At 41.2% G+C, this 18,378-nt stretch overlaps 1 long non-coding RNA gene across 5 annotated transcripts; it reads left to right on the top strand.

The window, feature by feature from the left end:
- The first annotated feature begins 226 nt into the window (after window positions 1-226).
- Window positions 227-18,072, top strand: LOC122434512. Of its 5 annotated transcripts, none has more exons than XR_006267393.1 (7): window positions 227-2,919; window positions 4,649-4,739; window positions 5,224-5,327; window positions 9,536-9,574; window positions 10,947-11,051; window positions 14,700-14,830; window positions 18,014-18,072. It is a non-coding gene; the product is annotated as an uncharacterized LOC122434512 (long non-coding RNA). The 5 variants fall into 5 exon arrangements; XR_006267392.1 differs by having other exon boundaries at window positions 4,646-4,739; XR_006267391.1 differs by lacking the exon at window positions 227-2,919 and adding an exon at window positions 10,053-10,149 and having other exon boundaries at window positions 3,595-4,739.
- The last annotated feature ends 306 nt before the right edge of the window (window positions 18,073-18,378 follow it).

Raw genomic sequence — 18,378 nt, 5'->3', positions numbered from 1 at the left:
TGGCCATAACTTTCCTTCCAAGGAGTAAGCGTCTTTTAATTTCATGGCTGCAATCACCATCTGCAGTGATTTTGGAGCCCCAAAAAATAAAGTCAGCCACTGTTCCACTGTTTTCCCATCTATTTGCCATGAAGTGATGGGATCGGATGCCATGATATTAGTTTCCTGAATGTTGAGTTTTAAGCCAACTTTTTCACTCTCCTCTTTCACTTTCATCAAGAGGCTCTTTAATTCTTCACTTTCTTCCATAAGGGTGGTGTCATCTGCATATCTGAGGTTATTGATATTTCTCCCAGCAATCTTGCTAGATCTCCCGGCAGATCTAGCTTGGAAGAGTCTAAATTGACTCTTCCTGGTTACTGAACAAGGAGTCTTCCATTACTTTCCCACTAACTAGTTATGGGATCAAGTAAGATTCTCAAATTCTCTGGGCTCTGGTATTTTCTGAATTTGGTAGATTAAGAACACAGGATTTGGAATTAGTTCAAACTGACTTTAGATGTAGATTTCATCACTTTTTTGTTTCTGTAAGCTGAGGTAAGTTTCATACTTGAGTGCAGTTTTCTCTACTGCAAGAGAGACAATAACACCTTAAAATTTATCTGAGACTTTCATGAGAAAATAATTATAAAGCAAGTAAGGTCATTCTTATTGTATAGTAAGAATTCAATAAATGATGACCACTGTCGTTACTAATAGTTCTGTAATTTTTCCTTCCCTTAGTCTTTTTCTTCCTTCCTTTCATAAATATTTTGTTTTTCTATGAGCTACATCTGGGGTTAAGGTTAAGCACACATTCCTCTAAAGAACTGGAATTCTCACTGGGAAGACACATTCATAAACAGTCACGGAGTCATGTTCCAGTATGGTGACAGACGTGTATATGGAGGGCATTCACCCACAAGGCAAGCTGGCGAGAGATGCAGCCCGAATGCAAACAGACCTTTCAGAGACTCACTGCCAATGAAAGGAGTGGAGGGGCACACGAGGGGTGTGGGCCACAGCGTATCCTGACTTGAAGGCCTGCAGGGCAAGCTCTTTAGGAAGACCTTGAGATCTGGTGATTTCAGCTAAGACCCTGAGGTTAGACACATCCTGATGATGTTGAGTTCCTGGGAACAATCAGTCTGGTGGGGGCGGGGGCGGGGGTGCGGGCACTAAGGTCCCTGACCTAACCCTTCTAAGAGTGACACAAGGTTACCAAATGGTCAGCAGGCAAATGACCAAATGTTCTCAGATAGGCTTCCTCTAACAGCCTGTAAAACTGTTGCTCCAAAAGCAAATGTTTCCTTAACATGTAACCTGTGGCCTTCCTCCCACTGCCTGGTGCCCGCTGCCCACCTTCACAGAGCTCACTCACACATACCAGCAGCACGGGTTAGAGGAAGACTGACTTCCCTAAAAGCCCGCCTCCAAACTAAAGTGCTCCACTCCCTCATTTGAGTTAGGTCAGCATTGCAGTTTGGTGGCCTTTGAATAAAAGTCAGTTGCTTTGGGGGTCTTTTCTAAGGCAGAAGCAGGCTGACAGCTTCCTGGCGAACACGCGGAGGCTGCCGCAGCTCTGGGTGGATGGAGACCCACAGGCTCGTCGCCACGGGCAGCCGGGAGTGGCTGGATCCGCGGAGCCCGCGGTGCCCACCTCGGCCTGCAGGCGTGCTCTCTCCAGGAGCGGCCGGCAGAGCTCCGAGAGCTGCGCCCATGTCCTGGGGCAGGGGCTTGACGGAGAGGACTGTGTCTTCCACGTAACCGATCTGTTTCCAGAGAGCACCTTGCAGATGATCTCACCCACTCTCGCTCAGAGAACTGGCAGGACTTCCTGAGGGTAAATCCTGAGAGCGAGTGGGCTGTCTGCAGCCTGCATTTCTTCTCCAGGCTCTAGACGGGAAAGCGGACTTCCCCGAACCTGGGGCTTCCTTCTCCACTGTGCAGACGGCTTCTCTAAGTCGCTTCAGGGTCCTCAGCTCAGACGGAAAGCGCTGCCTGAGTGCTGGGCACTCTGTGGAGTTACCGGTTGGAGGGACCCGGCGTCTCACACAGGCTGTGGAAGCCGCGCTCTGAGAGGCAGGGTTTCAAAGTTTTCGCCGGCTGCTTCTGGGTGAAGCACAGCTCAGGGAAGATCCGTTCTCTCTCTCAGAGCTGACTCTGCCAGTTCTGAGTCAAGTGATTCCCTGAAAAATTAGCATTGAGTAAATCCTCGTTTTTGTGGGAGCTGTTTTATTGGAGGGCTGTTGAAAATCTCCTGGCAATGATGTAATGCGTCCAGCACTGACAACTCAGCAAAGGCTGTAGCTATGCTCTGGAATTCGGCGGTCAGAAAGACTCTGTCCCAGCCCGTTGCACAGACCCTCCCGGAGTCTTGTGAGACCACCTCATCCTCAGTTTGTTTAATAAAAGAAAATTCTGTACCACAGACTGTGGTCAAGATGTATAAATCAAGATGAAAACAGACACCGAAGCCAACGTTGTGATGACAGTCTAAGGCAATTTATTTACTCCTTCTTCATCAAGCCCCTTCATTCGAGCCCTTTGAGGAAGGGTGAGGAGTATTAATTACAGGTTAAGATAGCAGCATCTTTTACACATTTCCTTTCTTGTCAAAACAGACACCACATCTCAGAGGTAAGCATTCTCATCTGTAATTGATGGTTCTCATTAATAATACCATAAATCTATCACTTTCTACAAAGCATCCCAACATGCATTATCTCATTTGATCCTAACAACAACATTACGAGCAATAAAGTCTATGGGAATTTAATTTTGTTTGGTGGCTTCAGTTCCAGGAAGCCTTCATAAAAAAGGTGGACTTTGACCTTGTGGGAGGAGGCATGGAAGCTGCATGAGCGCTTTTCCGAGGAAGACTGCATTTCTCTACATCTAAGGGGTACAGCCTTCAACACTGCTGCTGACCCCATGCAGGTGCTCAGACCATCCCTCTCCTCCTGCCCCTTCATCCTTTCTCATAACAGATGCTCCAGACCTTACCTCTTGCTACTATTACCCTGCTCCCGAGTCTCTTTCCATATGGAAATAGGGCAGAGGGGTGTAGGGTAGTGCCTAGACGGGGGTCCAGAGACAAATTCTAACCCTAATTTAACAACGGTTGATGATGTTTGACTAATTTATCTGTTAAAAACCAAGGAAAGTGGTTGACACAGTGATCTCTTGGGACGCTTCTTTTAGTGTAGGGCTATTTACAGAGTGAGACGAGGTCAGGGAAGCCCAGGGGCTGCTGAGGCGCCCAGGGACCTGCAGAAACAGAAGCCTTTACCACACCTGAAGCGGAAGGTGTTCTGACAGCTGGTTGAAGGCTGGAGCTTTGCGGGAAGGGGCCCTGGGCAGAGCCGTAGCTGGGGAGGAGCACCATCACTGCCCCAGTCAGGAAGAGGTGAGAGAAATACACTCATGACCTCACTGTCCTCTGCCCTCCAAGCGCCTGCTGACACCTCCCGGCAGAGGCGGCGTGCAGAGGAGCCCGGAGATGCCCACTGCAGGGTGCAGACCCCTGGGGCCCTGGGAAGGGCAAACAGTGGCTCTCAGGAGATCTAGGGGCGGACAGCACATACCCGCCCCCCTCCCCCAGACTCCAAAGCAGGATTTAGCTCTTCTTTTCACAGAGGGACAGGTTCTAGCTGCCATTTATATGTGTGATATTTAAACAGCTGTTATTTCTGTCTCCGCTTGCACATGTTCTCTGGTAAATCCACCAACAGAATATCCACTTCGCACATCAGCCGGTATCTTTACAATAACAAAAACATTGGTTTTTATTGGGTGACTGGTTGAAATTTACAAACACTGGTTTAGAAGCTAGTACCATAGTTTCTTGTAGAGAATAAAGTTTTGTCAGTGACATAGATTTGGTATTCCACCTAAAGTAGATGATATTAGAATAATTACAATTTGGGTAACACATGTTTAATGTTGATGAACTTATAATGGGGATACACTGAAGCGTTTGGATCTTTACAACTAGCATTAGTTTAGCAAATGAAACCATGAGGACTAGAAGTCCGGAATTTTATCCTTTTTAGGAATCAATATATTTTTATACACTGGTGTGTGTGTGTGTATCAGTTTCCTGACTGATGGCTCTTTTTTTTCTTCCAAACAATAGACAAAACATGATCAAATGCTTATGAAGCAAAATACCACATTCTGCAGTCTCATAGGGTTTATTTCTTTGTTTTGGGCCTAATGGAGCTGCTTGAACAGTGCACTGGAGGATTTTTCTGTACCTAAATGATGTCACCATTCACTCTGATTTTCCACTTTGTTGCAAACCCAATAATCTGTTGCCATGCCCAGCTTGCCAAAATTCCCGGCAGAGTGCATAAGGGTACAATGAGTCTGAAGTACCACATCAGATCTAACCCAAGGACTGATGTTAAATAAACCTGAGAGTAAATATTAAGTGAGGAAAGATTTACCTTCAAACTCCAGGTTTTAGGATCTGTGCCCTTTAATTTCATCCCATCAATTTCTGAAATATGAATTTGCTTTATAACACTATAATGCAATACATTTTTATCAAGCATCAAGATGCATGTATCCTTAGCTTGTGCTTTAAAAAATCTGACAAATGATACTAGGTGACTCCTGAGGGATCTGCGTGGTATCACAGGACTAGCAGCTCTCTCTGTAGCAGGAGATGAGGACACAGTCGACATTCAGATTTCACGTGGTTTCCCCCAAGGAGTGCCATGCTCTGAAGAGCCGCAGAGCAGCCAAACTGAGAGGTGAGGAATCGACACAAGCATACAGCCCACAAATGTGAACTTGGGGAAGCGAAGAAAAACAAACGACACTTCGAGGCAGACACAATCTCCAGTGAGCAGGGAGAACAGGAGACCTGAGGCTCCTACGGCTACTCCTTCTCCACTGTGTCTGCCTCAGGTGCTTTCACTGCAGACCTTGCGAGAGGCACATGGGGGAGCCCGGGGGGTTCACATCCAGGGATACCGAGTCAGTGAGAACAGAGGGAAGAGGGGGTGCTCTATTCAAGTCCTGAGTGCTCACCATGCAGTGGGCTGCTGAGATCTGAGTTAATCCCACAGGAGTCAGGATGCTAAGCAGGGGCTTAGGAGGTGTCATCTGGGTGATTCTAGAGTACATGTCCGCGTTCCCAGATCCCCTTAGACACAGAAACTGTCCCTCAATCCCACCCCTCAATACCCTCCCCTCTGCCTCTATAAAGTCCCATATTTTTGTGCCCCCACCCAGGGGAAGAGCACCTGAGGGTCGCTATCACATGGCAAGGTGTCAGCCCACACGGGACCACAGATCAGCAACCCTTCAAATCTGGAGCGTGAATGATTTCATCGATGGTGAGACACAGCTAGTGAGGCTGGGAGGGAAGAGGGCAGAAGGCGGGGAGGCCGCCGGCAGAACGGGGAGGCAGGGTGTTTCACCTCGGCCTCGGAGCAGTGACAAGGCAGCTGACTCTCGAGGGAGACGGGGTGTGCAGATGAAGGACCCAGGGGAGCTTTCACAGGATGAGCCCCAAACTCCAAGGGGTACAGCTCTCCTGCAGGGGTGTAACTCCCGAGGGGACAGCCCAAGTCCAGCAATGGGGTCTCTCTGGGGCAGAGCCAAGGTGGGGCACATTTGCCAAGTTCAGCCTCACCTCTGAGTCAGTCTCCTGTCAGGGGTCTCAGCCCTGTGCTCCTTAATGTCCCTTGATTCCTCTTCACTCCTTCACTTTTCTTCTTCCTCCTTTCAGGAGCTATTTGGGGATAAACAAACATGAGGTCTGTGAGGGTCTCCCAAGCTCACGTGCTTCACTGACATCCTGTGCGGCTTGTGTAAAACGACCACATGGGGCTTGAGCAGCTCGCCCCTGAAATGGTCTGTGCTCCTCTAGGATTCGGCCCTGAAGTAGAGTCAGGAGGCAAAGAGGAGAGAGAAGTGTCCTTACATGGGATCACGTGTGTGTGTGTGTGTGTGTGTGTGTGTGTGTGTGTGTGTGTGTGTGTGTGTGCGCTTATCTAGGAGTCGACTGTGAAGTGTCCTTTCATGGGATAAGGTGCGTGCACGCACATGTGTGTGTGTGTGTGTGTGAATGGAAATGGAAGATCTTTGAACTTCACGTATGTTAACTAGACAATCTCTTTTCAGGTTAAGATATGCCATAATGACCGTTTTGGGGGTCCTTTTTGGTAGAGCAAAAAAGTATTGTAATGTCAATACCATATTTTAAAAAATTGTAACCTATTAATATTAACAGGTAAGAATGAGGTAATTACTTCATGGAATATGCTAAGTGCTGGCATCTATAGTCTTATGAAATGCAGAGCTGTAGAATTGGCTGAGTTGGTGTCGCTAGTCTTTATATTTACAACTTGGATTTTTAAATGTTAATGTTCACCTGATTTTAAATGCAGTTTCTTTTTCTGCTTATTTATATATGTAATTCTTTTTTTTTTTTTTTTAGTATATGTGCTGCCGAAGCGAGCACATATATATGTAATTCTTGAGTTAACTTATTATAAATCAAAAGCTACAAATTTCTAATTTAGTGTCTGGTTTTACAGATCCCTGACTCTTCATTAACGTCTTGATTTATAAACAATGGACCAAAAGTCCCAGCTGCTGGATGCAAAAACTTGCACACGATTTACGCACTCTAAGATTCCTGCTGTAAATCAGTGTCCCATTTACAAATGTTTCCATTACTGAGTGCTTTGGCTGTCTGATTTGAAACACCTTGTCTTTTTACTATTTAATTCTGATTTATCTTTTCAATATATGGCACACTCTGACAAGTTGTTACTACCAAGTGCTGATTTATAAGGGCAGTGTAATAAATTTTATAACATAAATTTTAAAAGCTTTGAATTAGATACACCGGATTTTTGAAAACTGTATGGGTGAAAAACAATTCTCAGGAGCAAGAAGTAAATTTTACGTCTTGTAAAACAAAACACGGAGTGCTGGCTATAGGATTGTTTGTCTTTTCTTTCCATACTATCTCCCCACCTCCTGCATTAAGACTTTCCTTCTTTAATAAGTATCAATAGTTGTTGACTGGATCTAAGAAGATGTCAAAAGGCCGAGAAATATTAGTATTTGACCTGAACAGATCGATACGATTAGTGTATACTAAGCCTCTTGCTGAATTTCGGGGGCCTTCATGGTTTTATCTTGGTTCTCTCTTTCATCTGTGCTTTTCATCTGCTGGGGACACAGTGAGGCACACTCTAAATTAATTTCCCGACTGGGCTCAGGATTCCTGCTGGGTGGCCTGGTAACAACAGATCTGTTCAAGTCATTTGTAGTTTCCCTGGCAAAGGGCTGAGGGACTCTTGTTTATCAGTTTTATTCACCTCGCCTGCAGGTAACTGAAATACTGCCCACTGTCAGAGAAACTTGCTCCAATAGGGGATTAGGGCAAGACCTGAGGACACTGAATAAGAATTAGCATTTTAGAATGATCGTATTTGGAAGGTGTTATTCACAATAAAGGAAATGGGTAATTTTTTCTTGATTCTATTGTTGTTGTCCAACTCTTTGTGACCCCATAAACTGCAGCACACCAGGCTTCCCTACCCATCACTATATCCCAGAGTTTGCTCAAACCTATGTCCATTGAGTTAGTGATGCCATCCTACCATCTCATCCTCTGTAGCCCCCTTCTCCTCTTGCCCTCAATCTTTACCAGCATCAGGGTCTTTTCCAATGAGTTGGCTCTTTGCAGCAAGTGGTTAAATATTGGAGCTTCAGCTTCAGTATCAGTCCTTCCAATCAATATTCAGAGTTGATTTTCTTTAGGATTGACAGGTTTGATCTCTGCTGTCCAGGGGACTCTCAAGAGTTTTCTCCAGCACCTCAATTCAAAAGGATCAATTCTTTGGTGTTCAGTCTTTTTTATGGTCTAGCTCTCACAATCATACATGACTACTGGAAAAACCATAGCTTTGACCAAACGGACCTTTGTTGGCAAAGTGATGTCTCTTTTTGAATAGGCTGTCTAGGTTTGTCATAGCTTTTCTTCCAAGGAGCAATTGCCTTTTAATTTTGTGGCTATAGTCACCGTCACAGTGATTTTGGAGCCCAAGAAAAGAAAATCTGTCACTGTTTCCACTTTTCCCCCTTCTATTTGCCATGAAGAGATGGGATCAGATGCCATGATCTTAGTTTTCTGAATGTTGAATTTTAAGCCAGCATTTTCACTTCCCTCTTTCACCCTCATCAAGAGGCTCTTTAATTCCTTGATTCTATAAAATCTAGTAGATCTGTGTCCCTGACTTTTTTCTTTAGGTTCATGTGCTTTACCTTTGTACTCTCATTAGAGTAGTGGGGAGTGATACATATTCTTTTTCTTTTTTGGCCATGCCATGTGGCATTGGTCATCTTAGTTCCTGACCAGGATTTGAACCCATGCCCCCATTCAGTGGAAGGGCAAAGTCTTAGCCACTGGACCACCAGGGAAGTCCCCTATACTCTTACATGGTATCTTTACCACAAAGGTTTTATCTTACCAAATTTCTAAGAACTAAAAACTATCTAAAATGGGCAACTTAAGGCATAGATCTTCATTTGAATGGACGACCAAACAGTACACAGAAATTGTTACCCTTTAGTCTCTACGTAGCCCTGTGATTTATAGGGATCTGGGAAACTTTTGGCAAGGAGTAATGGTGGGTGGACAATTTACAGTATAGCAGTTGGGTATGACCATACAACATTTATTTTTCATAAAGAAGTTTTTAACAACACAATTTTTAGAATGAAACAGTCCATATGTTTTTCTTAAAGCTCGCCTTTGGAGCTATCTCTGAATGTGGCATTTTTTTAAAATGAATTTTTTATTGAAGCACAGTTGCTTTACAATATTGTATTAGTTTCTGCTATAGAGTAAAGGGAATCAGTTATATTGAAGCCGATTGGTGTCATTCCAGGGGGGCTCTAAAGAGCTCTGGCAGCCTAGTCCTTTATGTCTCAGTGCAGAGAAGAATTCAACAAGATCAAAGTGGTAGATAAGAAGTGGTTTATTAGACTAGGACGTTTGTGAGACTTACCAGCCGTTGGGTGAGAAATGCCGTGCCCTGAGAACTGACTGGGCTACAGTTTTATAATCAAAGTAAAAGTGGGGAGGGGAGAAGACCTTCTTTGTCTTTCTTGAGTAGGCATCATGTTTTCATCATTAACTCCTCCTTCAGGTTGTGCAGAGGAGTTTTCTTGTCCCTGAGTGATCAAGCTAGTTCCTCATATTACTGATTTTTATGTGTGCAGAGAGCATGTCCAGGGATCATTAACTTACTGAGTTCACTGGGAAGGATGTGGGGTTCATACCATCATTGCTTTACTGTTTGGGGGCACATCTCATGCTTCTGTTGTGCGGTTTTGTTGCTAAGCAAGCCTGCTTGGTTTTGTGGTTAAGCAAACCTGCTTTCTCGAGTAATCGTTAACTTACAGGGGTTTCCCATATTTTTCTACTTAGAATCCCCTAGTGGGATTAACTAATGAATCGCCTATTTTGTCTCTTCATTTTGTTCCTATCAGTATATATACATGTATCCACTCTTTTTTTTAGATTCTCTTCCCATTTATGTCACCACAGAACATTGAGTAGGTGAGTCTGGTATTTAAACTGAAATTGGGCACAATGAGGAACAAAGACAATGTTCTAAAAGTTCAATGTATGGTCTGGGTCCTCCAGGGCAAGTCAAGGAAAGAAGGCAAGATTCAAATGCAAAGTAGTTAATAAACAACATAAGATTTTTACTGGGAGCTCTGGGGTTTCAACTAGGCATGGACAAAGAACAAAGAAAGTTGGGGCCAGAAATCCATTAATCACCGCAGCTGCCCCCGTAGTGCACCCTGAGGAGAATTCAGGATGAAAACAAAAACAAAAACAAGATACTGAACCTAGATATTAAAGATTCATATCAAAGAGATGATTTCAATAAGCCCAGACTCTTGCATCTTCCCATACATAGAAAAGCACTAAAACCTTTAACTTGAGATGTCTGTTTTTGGTGATTAGCATTAATCTTTGATTACTACTTTTTTGTGGGTGTTGTTATTGTTTTTGTTTGTTCTTGTTTTAGCAAAAACTCCTGTATATCCTGGCTCCTCCCTTACCTCTTTGGACCAGTCCTTCAGAGCTATCTGAGAGACTGTACCCACTTTGGGCCATAGTCCTCAGTAAGTCCACCAAATAAAACATAATTCTCAACTTTTAGGTTGTGCTTTTTTGTTTTTAAAGTCAACATAGGTTTCCCTGTTGAGTACCTTTGTGGGCCTCTGCAAGTCACATCAGTCTTTCAGAGTTTTAGTTCTTCCACCTTACGTAGAGAAGATAATGAACAAACATTCATCAAGTGCCTATTTTTTGCCAGGCACTGTTAAAATTATTGGGGAATGAATGATTAGGCCATAGTCAACTTCATGGAATTAAAGTCCAGAAGAAAAGGGAGAAATTTCTGCAATCAACAAGATCACATACATTAGAAAAGTTTAAATACAGTAGAAGAGAAGAAAAATATCGAAAGTCCATTTTATCCCTGTAGTGCTAGTGATTTTGTGATATGTGTTTATAAATCTATAAGTAATGAACATTGTACATATTACTGTTACCAATTTCATTTACTTCACACACATGGAAATGACTTTTAGGGCATAGTTATTTCTTTCCTAGGGCCACAATATTTTTGACTAGGTAGTCATCACATAGAATTGGTGATTTCAAAAAGGAATGAGAGGGAAAAATAAAATTGAGTCAAAGAAGAAAATGAAATACAAAGAAAAAGTTATCTAGGAAGGATTATATTTGTTACTTATTTTATTGCATGCAAGAAAAATGGCAATGGTGTGCCTTGCTGCTATTTCAATACCAGACTTAATCACAATGGACAAGAAGACTGGTCAAATTGATGTTACAAATTGAATTTGAATGAATTTGGTGAAATAGCAAAGTGCTGTTTTTTTCCAGTTTTAAACAGATTTTTAGCTGCACTATAGGACCATGCAGTGAAGTCATCAAAGAGCAGCAACTGGCCAAGAAGTGGTGCCCTCTTAAGCAGATCGTGGGATTGAAGATGAGCCATGTAAGTACATCTGTGGGCTCAACAGACCTGTCTTGTAGTGGTGCTTCCTCCTCCTCCACTGAAAGGTTTGGAATTGCCTTATCTTCCTGATATTGTCTAGCACAATATTCTTCAGGGCCTTGGGGATCCAATTGTAATGGATTTATCCCCTCAAGCTTGGGTGTGTTCCAAATTTGATCATTGCTTTTCTATGACCACCAGGGGGTTAACCTAATTGTAATATTTCAAAACATAACTCCACTCACTGTCAGTAGAACAAATTCTCCAATAACAGATTGATTGAAAGAAAAACCAGCTATTCACTTTAAAAATAGGAAACTTCCAGGTAAAAATAAAATAAAATGGTTTTATAAAAGTTCTTCCAGACCGTTCTTTAATTAAGACTAAAATTACATATGGGCATTTAAAATACTCATTTCCCTCATATCCAGTATTATCATTCTGCTTTTTTTTTCTGCATTCAATGCATTTATTAGACATGAGAGCTTTGAATATAATCATGCAAATGTAAGCATCAAAACATAATTACCAAAATGATAAGAAAGAAAAAAAAATTCAGCAAGCAGATGACCTCTTTGAAAAAAAGAAACAATAGTAGCTAATAAAGCTGCCAAGTGGATATGAGAAATTCACTGCTTTCTGAAAACCTAAGAAGAGAAAGGGCATTTTTAATTATTCATTACACTGATGCTCAGAAAAAAATAAATTAAGGGCATCTCATTTTATGAGAATTTAATTCAATTTATATGCTGTCCTTCTCTACTACCTTCCCCATGAGGCCTGTTTAACTATACATCTCTGTGAAAAATAGCAGCTTTCTCCCTCCCATTAGTGTTTCTTCCTGCCACAGACATATTCCCCATGCCTGGGCTAGTGACATCAGACTCGTTTCAATTCAGGGGCACGGCTCTTGTTATGAAAGACAGACATACACAGAATGATGTCCATCATCAGACAGGATGCTGGTGGCACACACAGGTGCTTGAGTTTGGATGCATCCTGTATAACATTATAGTAAATGAATTGAGTGGATTCATGGAAAGGATGTATATTTGTTAAATGCATGAATGATACAGAAATGGGAGGGTCAGAGGATATAATAGATGAGAGAATCAAGTGTCAAAAAGATCTTGACAGTTGGAAAAATAAGCTAAAATTAGCAAGATGATGCATCTTTATCTAGCAAGTATATATAGGAAGTTCTTGACTCAGGATGAAAAAAATCAATTGTATATATTATTAATTGCATATATAATATAAACAGGTTGGGGAAACCTTGATAAGTGGTAGATTATGTTAAAACAACAACAACCACAGCAGTATCACAAAAGGAACCTGAAGTTTTAGTTGACTTGAAGTTCAATACAAGTCCCTAGTTGCAAGTCCACTGCCATGAAACTCAATTCTGGAAAATGTGATGAAGCTATATAGCAAGGTTGCCTTTGGGGGATGAAATACATCCTACAAGTGCTTCAGTAGGAAGTTCTATTCCTTATTTGAGTCAGGGGAAGCCAGAATAGCAACGGAAGTTCTGACTGTATCTTTTACATAGCTTCCTCGTTTATTAAATGCCTCATTTTGCTCATTTAAACTTGGAACTAATAATAGCCTGCTTCCAGGGTTTATGTAGAGACACATTTGATAAATAAGAGAAAATTGTATTATAACCCAAAATACCTATGCAATGATCATTTTAAACCATGCCTTTACATAGGTTTATCCTTAGTAGGGACACATAGGTATTTTAATACACATAGGGAAACAATATTTGGACACTCTCATATACTGTTGGAAGAATATAAATTGATATAGGCAACTCATACATATTCTGCAAATTTTTCAGTGCACATGTTTTTGATCAAGTAATTCAATTTCTATTAAAATTTTCTATAGAAATACTCAGATGTGAACAAAGATATATGTATAAAGGTGTTTTTCCCAGCATTTTTTGTAATAGTAAGACATCAAGAAGTATCTAAAAGTTTATACATAGGAAAATGGCTTACAATTTTTAATAAATCATGGTATATAAATACTATGGAATATTGTGTAGTTGCTAAAAAGAATGAGGCATACTGACAAGGAAGAATGTCCATGAAAAAAGCATGTCACAAATATATTAAAATTGGTCCTATGTATGCAAAAAGTAACCTTTATGAGTGTGAAGAATGCACATCCTATGTGTGTGTATATGTACATACATACAGAGATACATCTATATGGGAGACAATTATCCATGGATTTCTTATATTTGTACATCTTGTGTTAGCTTTTGTTTTGGACTATCTTTTAAGGCTGTTGTTTAGCCAATAACCTTGGAGGATAGAAATAGTGTCTTCCTCTGGGACAGAAGGCAGAGGGCAGGATTTTTTTTTAACTGTCAGAATGAAAAGCATAATGTCTCCCTCAAGAGTAAAGGCTGGGCAGGTTCACTAGATACCATCTTTAAAAGATTATGGTTTCCTAAAGTCAGCGTTCCTCATGCATTCACATGTTACCTTTTGCTGCCTCTTTGAGTATGTGTGTGGAAAGGGAATAGTGACAAAATTCTCCACTTGAGGTGATAAACAGATGAAACCCTATAATTCCAACTACTTCATGAACAGTTATTGCATTGACTTTACTTGTTTATGTCCAGAGGACAGAGCTTTTATAGAAGAAATCATTGAGAGGAAGTTACAAAGAAGAGAGATAAAATTTGGGTTACTAAAAGGAGAAATTCTCAAATGTTAAATGAAATAAATAGGTAACTTCCCCATTAAAAACTCACTATTGCTCACCTTAACTCATGGTGTCTTTTCCTCATTATACCTTCTTCAATAAAGAAGAACTGTCATGATCTTCATCTGATGAGTCAGTCCCTGACTGAATTTAGTGTTCTGAGCATGTAAAGGGTCTGTTCAAAAGAACCTGATCTTTTCTCTCCTTTTCCCACTTTCTGTCTCCACTCATATGATTTGGCCTTATCTGGGTAGCTCTGTCTTTTTTCTCTTGTTCAAGTGTCCATTCTTGTTCATAGAAGTGAGGCCAGGGTTTAACATGAAAACTGGGTGCTGCCTTTTGTCTAATCGAAATAAGAAATAAAAACTTTTGATTGTGGAGCTTTAGAATCCAGACAGCCACTCAGCCTGCTTTGATTCTGGGCTCTAATTCTCTCTCCTCCAAACCAAAGGAAGATGGAGTCTGATAGGTGGTCTAGATTTGTTGTAGACCATGCGTTCCAGGAAACAAACTCACTCAGAAGGACAATGCAGATGGTGGAGTGCAGTTTATTACACCAGCGGGCCCAAGGCAGAGTTTCCTCTTAGCCAAGGACCCCGACCAGCATTTGTGAAAATCTTTTATACCCCATGTGTATGTGTCCGAACCCACCACCCCAAATTCCTTGAGACTTACATAAACAAAGGAAGGGTAAATACAATCCCAATAACCCCATCATTCATGTGCCATGTGCTCAGACAGTTAAACAATTAGCCAATAATCAATAAGCCCGAGGTTACACTCCGATAGGTACAGAAAAATTTATGGCCTGTCTGGAGGAAGGGGTGATTAGTCTCTGTGTTCTCTTAGGGGAGGAGTAACCTGGATACGATCTTCAAGGTTCCCCTGTCCGGAGGGGGTCTTATCCTTCTGTTGTCGTTTCCATAGGCACTAAACACAGAGTTCAGAGTCCATTGGAGAGGTGGCCGAGCATGATCAGCATGAACAGGCCTAAGATGGGAGTCCAGGCCCTATGAATTCCTTCTTCAGATCATCTTGTAGAAGTGCTCTACTTTGAGGTTTGTGGCCAAAGCCCCACTGAATAATAAAAGATTTATTTTCTGTGCCTCTATGTATCTTCCTTGTGAAGGTGATAGGGAAGATCTTGCTGGGCTAACTAGGTAGGATTGAAGCAATTCTGGGACCCTGGTCCAGCACCACTGTAATACCACTCCCTAATGGGACGCCTATCATTTCTGTTCCCAACAAATAGTGACAGGAATATTGATGAGGAGGATCATCTGTTGGGCCAGAGAGGTTAGAGTAGAGGCCTTGTACGAAATCTCTATAAAGTTTTCCATTTATATAAGAATTTTTTGTATTATCTTCACAAATTACAGATATTAGTGACATTAAGGCTATAAAATGGAGGGAGGGAAAAAATTTAAATGCTTATCTATTAAAAACATTGCATTTTAAAATGTTTTTTGCTATTCTCAATTTTTCACAAGGCAAATTGCAAATGAATTCTATGTGTAGAGGAAGTCTGAGAAGATAAATATCAGACAAATCTCAACTATGTTTCAAAATCATTTTGTGAAAAGGATGGCAGCCCAATGACCAGAGCCCTAAACAATACACTAATTCATCTCCCTTCTGTGATTTTCCCTTCTTTCCTTTTCCCATGTAAAAAGCAGCCACAATGTCTGCATATTTCTTTGAATAATTTTATTGGCGTTTTCTAACCTTTACCATTGCATCTTTCTCTTCTTTTTGGGCCTGTTGCCATTTTAAAGAGACATCATGCTATCAAAATCTCCAGACAGGAAAGATGGGGGCTGGCCAGTTCTACTCAAGCAATGCTAATAAAATTTCTATCCCTTTTGTTAACCCTTTGGAAATGCCAAACAGTGATTTACAACTCCTCACCCCTGCAGGGCCTTTGTAAAGGAATCACCCAGGTGGTATGAAACAGCCCTGAACCATGCAGGATGCAGGGCTCTGGGCAGCAGGAATGTTTTGCAGGCTTGGTGACCTCAAGCCAAGGTGTGGCCCACCCATGAATAAAGGGAAGAAGAGTGGAGCTTACCTTGAAGCCTGTATCCTAGACTCAGGGTGAAACTATGCAAAGGAATGGTATCCTGTATATATGGAAAATCATGTTTAATTGGAACTGAATAAATAACTTATCAAATCAATATAGGAAAGAAAAAATAGGATCACAGACATACACATATGAACACATATTATGCATTTTGAATATATGCACACATTTTTTCTTTTTAAAGGCAGTTTTCAAAACATAACATGTTTTAGAGAAAAAAATCAGCAAACTTTTTCTAAAAAGGGCCAGATATGTTTTCAGTTTTCAGATTACATCATCTCCATCTAAACTATTCATTTTTATTGGTGTAGCTCGAAAGCAGCCACATACAATATGTGAATAAATGTGTGTCTGGGTTCAAATAACGTTTTTTATTTATTGAATATTGCAATTTTCATGTCATCAGATATTATTCTTCTTTTCATTTTGTTCAGCCACTTAAAAATGTAAGAGCCATTTCTAGCTGGCAGACTGTACATAAAGCAAGTGGTGAGTTGGATTTGGCCCACAGGTCATAGTTGGCTGATCCCCACTTTAAGAGGGTCAAGGTCCATGAGATAAAATAAAATTTTATGGTATCTACAATTTGAAAGTATTTTAGATTTGAGGAAATCTCCTAATATTTGACACTATGCACTCATCTAATGGATGTGGCTATTTTAAAGTGCTAAAATAATCACAAGTTAGCTCTGTATCCTTTACATCTCCTCTGTAGTTACACAACTTATTTATCATCTTCTGCCAAGTTACCAGCAATTTCAACTGTGTTTTTTAACTATTCTGCACCAGAGAGCCAGCACCTGTTTTTGAAATTTAATAATATGTATTGAAAATAACTATACAATAAATGGTTATCAGATCAAAATTACTGGGGATTCCCTGGCTGTCCAGTGGTTAGGACTCTGAGCTCTTACTGCTGAGGGCCCAGGTTTTATTCGTGTTTGGGGAACTAAAATCCCACAAGCCATGGGGTGCAGGCAACAACAACAAACAAATCTGAATTACTAAATGAAGCTAAAAACAAAACCAAATCATGTGCTTATCATATACATGTCATCACACTCGACCTTCCATTTGCTGAAGTATTCTATTTAACTACAGATCTTCAGCCAAAATTTCCTTCACTGTAACTATCTCACTGCTAGAGTTTTAAGGTGAAAACAAACATTGTGAGAAACTTGGTTCAGTTCAGTCGCTCAGTCGTGTCCGACTCTCTGTGACCCCATGGACCATAGCACACCAGGCCTCCCCATCTATCACCAACTCCTGGAGTTTACTCAAACTCATGTCCATTGAGTCGGCGATGCCATCCAACCATCTCATCCTCTGTCGTCCCCTTCTGACTTCAATCTTTGTCAGCATCAGTGTCGTCTCCAATGAGTCAGTTCTTTACATAGCTGACCAGAGTATTGGAGTTTCAGCTTCAGCATCAGTCCTTGTAATGAATATTCAGGACTGATTTCCTTTAGGATTGACTGATTGGATCTCCTTGCAGTCCAAGGGACTCTCAAGAGTCTTCTCCAACACCATATTCAAAAGCATCAATTCTTTGGCGCTCAGCTTTCTTTGTAGTCCAACTCTCAAATCCATATATGACTACTGGAAAAACCACAGCTTTGACTAGACAGACTTTTGTTGGCAAAGCAATGTCTCTGTTTTGAAATAAGCTGTCTAGGTTGGTCATAACTTTTGTTCCAAGGAGTAAGCATCTTTTAATTTCATGGCTGCAGTCACCATCTGCAGTGATTTAGGAGCCCCAAAAAATAAAGTCTCTCACTGTTTCCATTGTTTCCCCTTTTATGTGCCATGAAGTGATGGGACCAGATGCCATGATCTTAGTTTTCTGAATGCTGAACTTTAAGCCAATTTTTTCACTCTCCTCTTTCACTTTCATCAAGAGGCTCTTTAGTTCTTCTTCACTTTCTGCCATAAGTGTGGTGTCACCTGCATATCTGAGGTTATTGATATTTCTCCCGGCAATCTTGATTCCAGCTTGTGCTTCATCCAGCCCAGCATTTTACTGTACTCTGATGTACTCTGCATATAAGTTAAATAAGCAGGGTGACAATATACAGCCTTGATGTACTCTTCTCCTGATTTGGAACCAGTCTGTTGTTCCATGTCCAGTGCTAACTGTTGCTTCTTCTCCTGCACACAGACTTCTCAGGAGGCAGGTCAGGTGGTCTGATATTCCCATCTCTTGAAGAATTTTCTACAGTTTGGTGTGCTCCACACAGTCAAAGGCTTTGGCGTAGTCAATAAAGCAGAAGCAGATGTTTTTCTGGAACTCTCTCACTTTTTCTGATGATCCAATGGATGTTGGCAATTTGATCTCTTAAGGTATGTATATTAGATTTATATGTATATTAATCTAATCCCCCACATTCGAAGAAGAAAGGGTATGGAAATCAATCTCTGTCTAGAAAGAAAAGCAAGAAAATGTAAAGGAAAACTTAAAAACTGTCATACTGTCTTAAGGAATTTATGTTCACTCTTGCTCTGCTGCTGCTTCTTTTTTTTTTC

Source organism: Cervus canadensis, chromosome X (assembly GCF_019320065.1).
Source record: "Cervus canadensis isolate Bull #8, Minnesota chromosome X, ASM1932006v1, whole genome shotgun sequence".
Lineage (NCBI taxonomy): Eukaryota > Metazoa > Chordata > Mammalia > Artiodactyla > Cervidae > Cervus > Cervus canadensis.
The sequence above is the reverse complement of the archived record's forward strand: the minus strand, read 5'-3'. Positions and strand labels throughout refer to the sequence as shown.